At 47.0% G+C, this 10,024-nt stretch overlaps 1 long non-coding RNA gene across 1 annotated transcript in view; it reads right to left on the bottom strand.

The window, feature by feature from the left end:
* The window catches only part of LOC148149070 (uncharacterized), a 40,450-nt gene continuing 30,426 nt past the window's right edge, over nt 1–10,024 (bottom strand). The window contains exon 4 of the long non-coding RNA XR_015758548.1: nt 1–1,022. This is a non-coding gene — a long non-coding RNA (uncharacterized LOC148149070). The remainder of the gene's footprint in view (nt 1,023–10,024) is intronic.

Raw genomic sequence — 10,024 nt, 5'->3', positions numbered from 1 at the left:
TCCAACAGGTTTAATTGGAAGCACACTAGCTTTAGGAACGTCGCTCCTTCATCAGGTGATAGTGGAGGGCTCAATCCTAACACACAGAATTTATAGCAAAAAGTTACAGTGTGATATAACTGAAATTATACATTGAAAAATTGATTGTTAAGTCTTTCATCTGTTTGAATACCATGATAGTTTCACTTCTTTTATGTGTAAATCACAAAACCTTTTTTTTATATAAAAGTTGCATTCTCAGGTTAGCTGTTAACAATGGGTGATAGCTAGATAATATGTTGAAGGCGTTAGCCCGCTGTGTTCTCTGTCTATGCCAAGATGTTTAGATTGATTCTAATCTAAAGTGAGATAATGGAGTTTTACATGAATGCATGCAGTTTTTGAGCAAAGTACAATGTAACCCTGCAAGCACAAATTCACCCCACAAAATATATGTGTGCATGTGGGTCTTTGTCTGTTTGAGTTGGGGGTTGTGAGTGAGAGTGTAGAGTGTCTTAAGTCTGTAAGGGGGTGCATGTGAGAGTGTGGGAGTGTGTGTGTCTGTAAGGGTGTATGTAGGTGCCTGTGTGTGCGTCTGTGTATGTGTGTGTCCGTGTGTATGTGTATATAGGAGTGCGTGCACGCGAGTGAGTAAGTGAGTGAGAGAGAGAAAGTATGTGTGAATGTGTGTGTGTAGGAGTGTCTGTGTGTGTGTAGGAGTGTCTGTGTGTGTGTGTGTGTGTATAGTGCAATGGTGGTCACCTGTAATGTGACATGAACCCAAGGTCCCAATTGAGGCCCTCCCTATGGTTACCGAACTTAGCTATCAGCCTCTGCTTGGCCACTTTTCGCTGCTGCCTGTCCCGAAGTCCGCCTTGGAGGATGGTCACCCGAAGGTCCGAGGTTGAATGTCCTGGACCACTGAAGTGTTCCCCAACTGGGAGAGAACACTCCTGTCTGTTGATTGTTGTGCGGTGCCCATTCATCCGTTGTCGTAACCTTTGCTCGATTTCTCAATGTACCATGCTTCAGGGCATCTTTGCCTGCAACATATAAGATAGACAACGTTGGCTGAGTCACATGAGTACCTACCATGTACAAGGTGGGAGGACATGACAGGTACTCATATGACTCAGCCAACGTTGTCTATCTTATACGCTGCAGGCAAAGATGCCCTGAGGCATGGTACATTGGGGTAACCGAGCAAAGGCTACGACAACAAATGAATGGGCACTGCACAACAATCAACAGACAGGAGTGTTCCCTCCCAGCTGGGGAACACTTCAATGGTCCAGGACATACGACCTCAGACCTTTGGGTGACCATCCTCCAAGGCGGACATCAGGACAGGCAGCAGCGAAAAGTGGCTGAGCAGAGGCTGATAGCTAAGTTCGGCACCCACAGGGAGGGCCTCAACCGGGACCTTGGATTCATGTCACATTACAGGTGACCACCATTGCACTTTACTTACATACATACACACACACACATACACACACATGCACACACACACCCACACTCACACATGCACCCCCTCACAGGCTTAAGACACACTACACTCACACATACACTTTCTCACACTCACAACCTCCAACCCAGACAGAAACACACACAGACAGACAAAGACCCATATGCACACATATATTTTGTGGGGTGAATTTGTACTTGCAGAGTTACATTGTACTTTGCTCAAAAACTGCATGAATTCATGTAAAACTCCGTTATCTCACTTTTTAGATTAGAATCAATCTAAACATCTTGGCATAGACAGAGAACACAGGGGACTAACATCTTCAACATACTGTCTAGCTATCACCTATTGTTAACAGCTAACCTGAGAATGCAACTTTTTAAAAAAAGGTTTTGTGATTTACACATAAAAGAAGTGAAACTATCATGGTATTCCAACAGATGAAAGACTTAATCAATTTTTCAATGTATAATTTCAGTTATATCACACTGTAAATTTTTGCTATAAATTCTGTGTGTTATGAATGAGCCCTCCACCATCAACTAATGAAGGAGCAACGTTCCGAAAGCTAGTGTGTGCTTCCAATTAAACCTGTTGGACTATAACCTGGTGTTGTGTGATTTTTAGCCAGGGTTGGAGGATTTGAGCTATAGGGAGAAGCTTAACAGGCTGGGGCTGTTTTCCCTGGAGTGTCAGAGGCTGAGGGGTGACCTTATAGAGGTTTACAAAATTATGAGGGGCATGGATAGGATAAATAGGTAAAGTCTTTTCACTGGGGTCAGGGAGTCCAGAACTAGAGGGCATAGGTTTAGGGTGAGAGGGGAAAGATATAAAAAGAGACCTAGGGGGAAACTTTTTCAGGCAGAGGGTGGTACGCGTATGGAATGAGCTGCCAGAGGAATTGGTGGAGGCTGTTACAATTGCAACATTTAAAAGGCATTTGGATGGGTATATGATTAGGAAGGGTTTGGTGGGATATGGACCGAGTGCTGGCAGGTGGGACTAGATCGGGTTGGGATATCTGGTCGGCATGGACGGGTTGGACTGAAGGGTCTACTTCCATGCTGTACATCTCTATGACTCTAAGTAAATGAAAGGAACAGGAGTCCTTAGACTACATTCAGTATTCTTCTGCTGCACAATCCATGCAAGATTTACTCCCTTTCTTTATATTTATTCATTCACAGGATGAGGGCATCGCTGGCCAGGCAACATTTATTGCCCATCCCTAATTGTCCACAGGGCAGTTAAGAGTCAACCACGCTGCTGTGGGTCTGAAGTCACATGCAGGCCAGACCCGGTAAGGATGATAGTTTCCCTCCCTAAAGGATATGAGTGAACCAGATGAGTTTTTCTCAAATAATCAACAATAGATTTCATGGTCATCATTAGATTCTAAATTCCAGACATTTTTTTATTTCAAATTCCTCCAGGATTCGAACCTCTGTCTCCAGAACATTATCTGGGTCTTTAGAATAAACATTCCAGCAATGACAGCATTAGGTCATTGCCTCTCCTATTCTAATAACCTATTTTGCAATAAACATTATGGAGTAAATTGATCTATTAATCCATTCTTTTTCCCCAGCTTAGTTACTAAATATCACCACAGCTTTCCTGATCTAAACACATCCTAGTTTGTCTGTTCCTAATGAGCCAGTAACTAGCATTGAAATTGCATGGTTGAATGTATTCACCAAGTTCAGGAAAAAAAAGAATTGGACAGCAGAAAAGTCCATTTATTCCATCGGGACGGTGCTGACTGACTGAAAGCGTCATCCAAGTAGCTCTGTTTCCCTGCTCCTTCATAGAGTAGTCTTACAGCACAGAAACAGACCTTTGGTCCAACTCATCCAAGCCAAACCCAAGCTCACAAAACTAAATCACCCTCATTTGCCTGTATATGACCCATATCCCTCGAAACCCTTCCTATTCATGTACCGATTTAAATGTTGTGATTGTACCCCTTTCTACCACTTTTTCTGGTGCCTCGTTCCATATATGCACCACCCCCTGTTTGAAAAGGTTATCCTTTGGGTCCCTATAAAATCTTCCCCCTTTACCTTAAACCAATACCCTCTAGTTTTGGACTCCCTTTACCCTGGGATAAAAGACCTTGGCTATTCACCTTATCTATGATCCTTGTGATTTTATCAACTTCTGTAAGGTCCCCCTTCAGCCTCCTATGCTCCAGAGAAAAATGTCTCAATATCTCCTGCAAAATACTACTCTGTATTCCCAATTCCTCTGCCGTATCTGCTCCCAGGAGGACCAGTTCCACCACAGAACGCACCAGATGGCCTCCTTCTTTAAAGACCATAATTTCCCATCTCATGTGGTTGAAGATGCCTTCCAATGCATCTCATCCATGTCCCACATCTCCGCCGTCAAACCCCACCCCTCCAACCACAACAAGGACAGAACCCCCCGTTCCTCACCTTCCGCCCCACCAGACTCTGCATAAACTGCATCATCCGCCGACATTTCCACCACCTACAAACAGATCCCACTACCAGGGATGTATTTCCCTCCCCATCTGCTTTCCACAAAGACTGCACCCTCCATGTCTACATGGTCAGGTCCACACACCCCAACCCACCCTCCCCTTCTGGCTAGTTCCCAGCCATCACAGGAATTGCAAAACCTGTGCCCACACCTCCCCACTCACCTCTATCCAGGGCCCCAAAGGAGCCTTCTACATCCATCAAAGTTTCACCTGCACTTCCACAAATGTCATTTATTGCATCCGTTGCTCCCGATTCGGTCTCCTTTACATTGGGGAGACTGTACGCCTTCTTGCGGAGCGCTTCAGGGAACATCTTCAGGACACCCGCACCAATTAACCCCACTGTCCCGTGGCTGAATATTTCTACTCCCCCTCCCACTCCTCCACCGCCACTCCCTCACCACCTGATGCCTGGAGGAAGAACACATCTTCCGCCTCGGAACACTTCAACCCGAGGGCATCAATGTGGATTTTGAATTAGATTACTTACATTGAATTAGATTACTTACAATGTGGAAACAGGCCCTTCGGCCCAACAAGTCCACACCGACCCGCCGAAGCGCAACCCACCCATACCCCTACATTTACCCCTTATCTAACACTACGGGCAATTTAGCATGGCCAATTCACCTGGCCTGCACATTTTTGGACTGTGGGAGGAAACCGTAGCACCCGGAGGAAACCCACGCAGACACGGGGAGAACGTGCAAACTCCACACAGTCAGTCGCCTGAGGCGGGAATTGAACCCGGGTCTCTGGCGCTGTGAGGCAGCAGTGCTAACCACTGTGCCACCGTGCCGCCCACTGGTGGACTTCACCAGTTTCCTCATTTCCCCTCCCCTACCTTACCCCAGTTGCAAACTTCCAGCTCAGCACCATCCTCATGACCCGTCCCACCTGTCAATCTTCCTTCCCATCTATCCTCTCCACCCTCCTCTCTGACCTATCACCTTTACCCCTTCCTCCATCCACCTACTGCATTCCCAGCTACCTTCTCCCTAGCCCCAACCCCTCCCATTTATCTCTTCACCCCGACGCTTCCATCCTCATTCGTGATGAATGGCTCCTGCCCGAAACTTCGATTTTCCTGCTCCTCGGATGCTGCCTGACCTGCTGTGTATTTCCAGCACCACTCTAATCTTGACTCAGCATATCCAGTCTGTCTTTTTAACTCAAACTTTCAAGTCTCAGTAACATCCTTGCAATCTTTTTTTGCACCCATTCCAATTTAATGGCATCCTTCCTATAGCAGGGCGAGCAGAATTGTACAGTATTCCAAATCTGGGCCTTACCAATCTAGCAGAATTACCATAGGAAGCAATCACTAGCTCCATCTACATCTAACTACTTTCAAAGGTAGTTAACATCATTTGTCAATTCTTCTTGAGACTTCAACTGATGTCCAGCTGTGAAGTCACAAGTAAACTATTAATAAGCTAAGCGTCACCTCAAATTCGGATATGTTAATATTTAAAGCATAGCAGGAGGGGTATGAGAAGAGACCAGGAAAGTGAGATTAGCTCCATGTGGTGTCAATGACAGTGCTATCAAGCAACACATGTTCAGTAATAATCTGCTCAGAGATGCTTAATTTAGAACTCATGACAGTGAACAAATGGTGATTTACTTCCAAATCTAGATAGTGAGAGACTTGAAGATGTTCATGGCATTCCATATGTTGTGTTCCTATCTACTAGGTGGTAGAGGTTGTGGGTTTGGAAGGTGACAATGAATGCGCCTTTGCTGATTGTTGCCATTGTGTGGCAGTGCTAGGGTGAAGGATACTTAAGGTGGTGGATGGACTGAAGTGAGCCACTTGAGCATGATTGATATTCTGCTGCTCATTGTTATTGGTGCTGCACTCATCCAGACAGTTTGAGAGTAATCCATCAAACTTACCTGTGCCTTGTAAATAGTGAATTGACTTAGGGGAGTTAGAAGATGAGTTACTTGTTGCAGTATTCTCAACCCCTGACCTGCACACATGAACACAATATTCATGTGGCAGATCTAGTTAAGCTTCTGGTCGATGGCAACCTACAGGATATTTCAGAGAGATTCAGTGATGATAATTCTGTTGGATGTCAAGGAAAAATAGGTGCTTTTTCTCTTGGAAAGAGTAATTTCCTTGCACTTTTGTGGCATGAATATTATTTGGTACTCATGAGCCAAAGCTTGCATGTTGTTCAGATCTGGCTGCACGTGAGCACAGATTGCATGAGCATCTCAGGAGCTTTGAAATGTGCTGAATATCGTGCAGTCATAAGCAAACATTCAAAGTTTGCGTAAGGATTTGTAGCCAGTTGTCGTAGTTGTGGGAATGTTTGCCGAGTTGGGAAGTTGATTTACAGACATATCATCCCCTATCCAGGTGACATCTTCAGTGCTTTGAAGCCTCCTGTGAAATTCTGCTGTACTGTCTCTTCTGGAATTTATTTGGTTCCATTCCTGCTGATTCTGATTGTTCGCTGTAGTGGCTGGTACATTGGGTGTAGGTGTATGTGTTTGTTGATGGGAATCCATGGATGAGTGCCATGCTTCTAGAAATTCTCTGGCTGTCCTCTGTTTGGCTTGTCCTATGATTGCTGTGTTGTCCCAGTCAAGTTTGTGCTCCTTGTCATCTGTGTATGTGTGGCTGCTAGGGAGAGCTAGTCGTGGCATTTGGTGGTGAGTTGTTGTTCATGGATGTGGATTGCTAGTTGTCTGCCTTTGTCCCATGTAGTGTTTCGTGCAGTCTTTGCGTGAAATTTTGTAAATTATGTTTGCCTTGCACATGATGGGTATAGGGTCTTTTGTCCTGGTGAGTTGTCTGTGCGTGGCTGTCGGTTTATGGGCTGTCATGAATCCCAGTGGTCGAAGAAGTCAGGCTGTCAGTACAGAGATGTTTTTTATGTAAGGTAGCGTGGCTAGCGAGTTAGGTCTTGGCATGTTCTTGTCGCGTTGTCTGACTGTTAGGCATCTGCAGATGAAGTTGCGGGAATAGCTCTTCTTGGCAAATACTCTATAGAGGTATTCTTCTCTTCGTAGGTCGGGAGTGCTGCAGTGTTGTAGCCCTTTTGAACAGGCTCTAATGCAGTTTCTCTTGTGTGTGTTTGGATGGTTGCTGTTATAGGTCAGGACCTGGTCGGTGTGTGGGCTTTCCTGTACACTTTTGCGGTGCATTCACCGTTGTGTGTTCTCTCAACCATCACATCCAGCAATGAGAGTTGATTGTTGGTTTCTGTCTCTCTCGTAAATCTGATCCCCGAGAGCATGATGTTGATAATCCGGTGTGTGTTCTCAATTTCAGTTTTCTTAATGATAACAAAAGTGTCGTTCATGTATCTGACCAGAGTTTGGGTTGGATCCAAGCAAACATCACTACTTCGGATAAAATCAAGATTATTGATGAAACAGCTGAAGATGATTCAGCCTAATACACTACCCTGAGGAACTAATACAGCATAGTACAAAATTGAGATGATTCACCCTCAAAAAACACAACCACGCAACCATGAGAGAGAACAAAACAAGAGTACATGAGCGCGAGACAACAAAACAAGAGCATGAATGCGGGAAAGTGTGCGAGACAGAACGAAAAAACTAGGGAGATAACAAGAGAGAGTGGGAACGGGACAGAGGGAGAGAGAGAGGGAACGAGACAGAAGGAGAGAGAGAAGGAACGAGACAGAAGGAGAGAGAGAAGGAACGAGACAGAAGGAGAGAGAGAAGGAACGAGACAGAAGGAGAGAGAGAAGGAACGAGACAAAAGGAGAGAGAGGGAACGAGACAAAAGGAGAGAGAGGGAACGAGACAAGAGAGAGAGGGAACGAGACAAGAGAGAGAGGGAACGAGACGAGAGAGAGAGAGAGGGAACAAGACAAGAGAGAGAGAGAGAGAGAGAGGGAACGAGACGAGAGAGAGAGAGAGGGAACGAGACAAGAGAGAGAGAGAGAGGGAACGAGACAAGAGAGAGAGAGAGGGAACGAGACAAGAGAGAGAGAGAGAGGGAACGAGACAAGAGAGAGAGAGAGGGGGAACGAGACAAGAGAGAGAGAGAGAGAGAGAGGGAACGAGACAGATGGAGAGGAGGGGGACGAGACAGAGGAGAGAGAGAAGGAACGAGACAGAAGAAGAGAGAGGGAACGAGACAGAGAGAGAGAGGGAACGAGACAAGAGAGAGAGAGAGAGAGAGAGAGAGAGAGAGAGAGAGAGAGAGAGAGGGGGGGGGAACGAGACAAGAGAGAGAGGGAACGAGACAAGAGAGAGAGAGAGAGAGAGGGAACGAGACAAGAGAGAGAGAGAGAGAGAGAGAGAGAGAGAGAGAGAGAGAGAGAGGGGGGGGAACGAGACAAGAGAGAGAGGGAACGAGACAAGAGAGAGAGAGAGAGAGAGGGAACGAGACAAGAGAGAGAGAGAGAGAGAGAGAGGCAACGAGACAAGAGAGAGAGAGAGGGAACGAGACAGATGGAGAGGAGGGGGACGAGACAGAGGAGAGAGAGAAGGAACGAGACAGAAGGAGAGAGAGGGAACGAGACAGAGAGAGAGAGAGGGAACGAGACAAGAGAGAGAGAGAGGGAACGAGACAAGAGAGAGAGAGAGGGAACGAGACAAGAGAGAGAGAGAGGGAACGAGACAAGAGAGAGAGAGAGAGAGAGGAACGAGACAAGAGAGAGAGAGAGAGAGAGAGGGAACGAGAGAGAGAGAGAGGGAACGAGACGAGAGAGAGAGAGAGAGAGGGAACGAGACAAGAGAGAGAGAGAGAGGAGGGAACGAGACAAGAGAGAGAGAGAGAGAGAGAGAGGAGAGAGAGAGAGAGAGAGAGAGAGAGAGAGAGAGAGAGAGAGAGAGGGGAACGAGACAAGAGAGAGAGAGAGAGAGGCAACGAGACAAGAGAGAGAGAGAGAGAGAGAGAGAGAGAGAGAGGAACGAGACAAGAGAGAGAGAGAGAGAGGGAACGAGACAGATGGAGAGGAGGGGGACGAGACAGAGGAGAGAGAGAAGGAACGAGACAGAGAGAGAGGAACGAGACAGAGAGAGAGGGAACGAGACAGAGAGAGAGGGAACGAGACAAGAGAGAGAGAGAGAGAGAGGGAACGAGACAAGAGAGAGAGAGAGAGAGAGAGGGAACGAGACGAGAGAGAGGGAACGAGACAAGAGAGAGAGAGAGAGGGAACGAGACAAGAGAGAGAGAGAGAGAGGGAACGAGACAAGAGAGAGAGAGAGAGAGAGAGAGAGAGAGAGAGAGAGAGAGAGAGAGAGAGAGAGAGAGAGAGAGAGGGGAACGAGACAAGAGAGAGAGAGAGAGAGAGGCAACGAGACAAGAGAGAGAGAGAGAGAGAGAGAGAGAGAGAGAGAGGGAACGAGACAAGAGAGAGAGAGAGAGAGGGAACGAGACAGATGGAGAGGAGGGGGACGAGACAGAGGAGAGAGAGAAGGAACGAGACAGAGAGAGAGGGAACGAGACAGAGAGAGAGGGAACGAGACAGAGAGAGAGAGAGAGAGGGAACGAGACAAGAGAGAGAGAGAGAGAGAGAGGGAACGAGACAAGAGAGAGAGAGAGAGAGAGGGAACGAGACAGAGAGAGAGAGAGAGAGAGGGAACGAGACAAGAGAGAGAGAGAGAGAGAGGGAACGAGACAAGAGAGAGAGAGAGAGAGGGAACGAGACAGATGGAGAGGAGGGGGACGAGACAGAGAGAGAGAGAAGGAACGAGACAGAGAGAGAGGAACGAGACAGAGAGAGAGGGAACGAGACAAGAGAGAGAGAGAGAGAGGGAACGAGACAAGAGAGAGAGAGAGAGAGAGAGAGGGAACGAGACAAGAGAGAGAGAGAGAGAGAGAGAGGGAACGAGACAAGAGAGAGAGAGAGAGAGAGAGAGAGGGGGAACGAGACAAGAGAGAGAGAGAGAGAGAGACAACGAGACAAGAGAGAGAGAGAGAGAGGGAACGAGACAAGAGAGAGAGAGAGAGAGGGAACGAGACAGATGGAGAGGAGGGGGACGAGACAGAGGAGAGAGAGAAGGAAAGAGACAGAAGGAGAGAGAGGGAACGAGACAGAGAGAGAGAGGGAACGAGACAGAGAGAGAGA

The sequence above is a fragment of the Chiloscyllium plagiosum genome, unplaced genomic scaffold, assembly GCF_037043375.1.
Source record: "Chiloscyllium plagiosum isolate Xiang-an unplaced genomic scaffold, Cpla_swu_hap1 HiC_scaffold_10, whole genome shotgun sequence".
NCBI classification, from domain to species: Eukaryota; Metazoa; Chordata; class Chondrichthyes; order Orectolobiformes; family Hemiscylliidae; genus Chiloscyllium; species Chiloscyllium plagiosum.
This window is presented reverse-complemented; position numbering and strand designations above follow the sequence as displayed.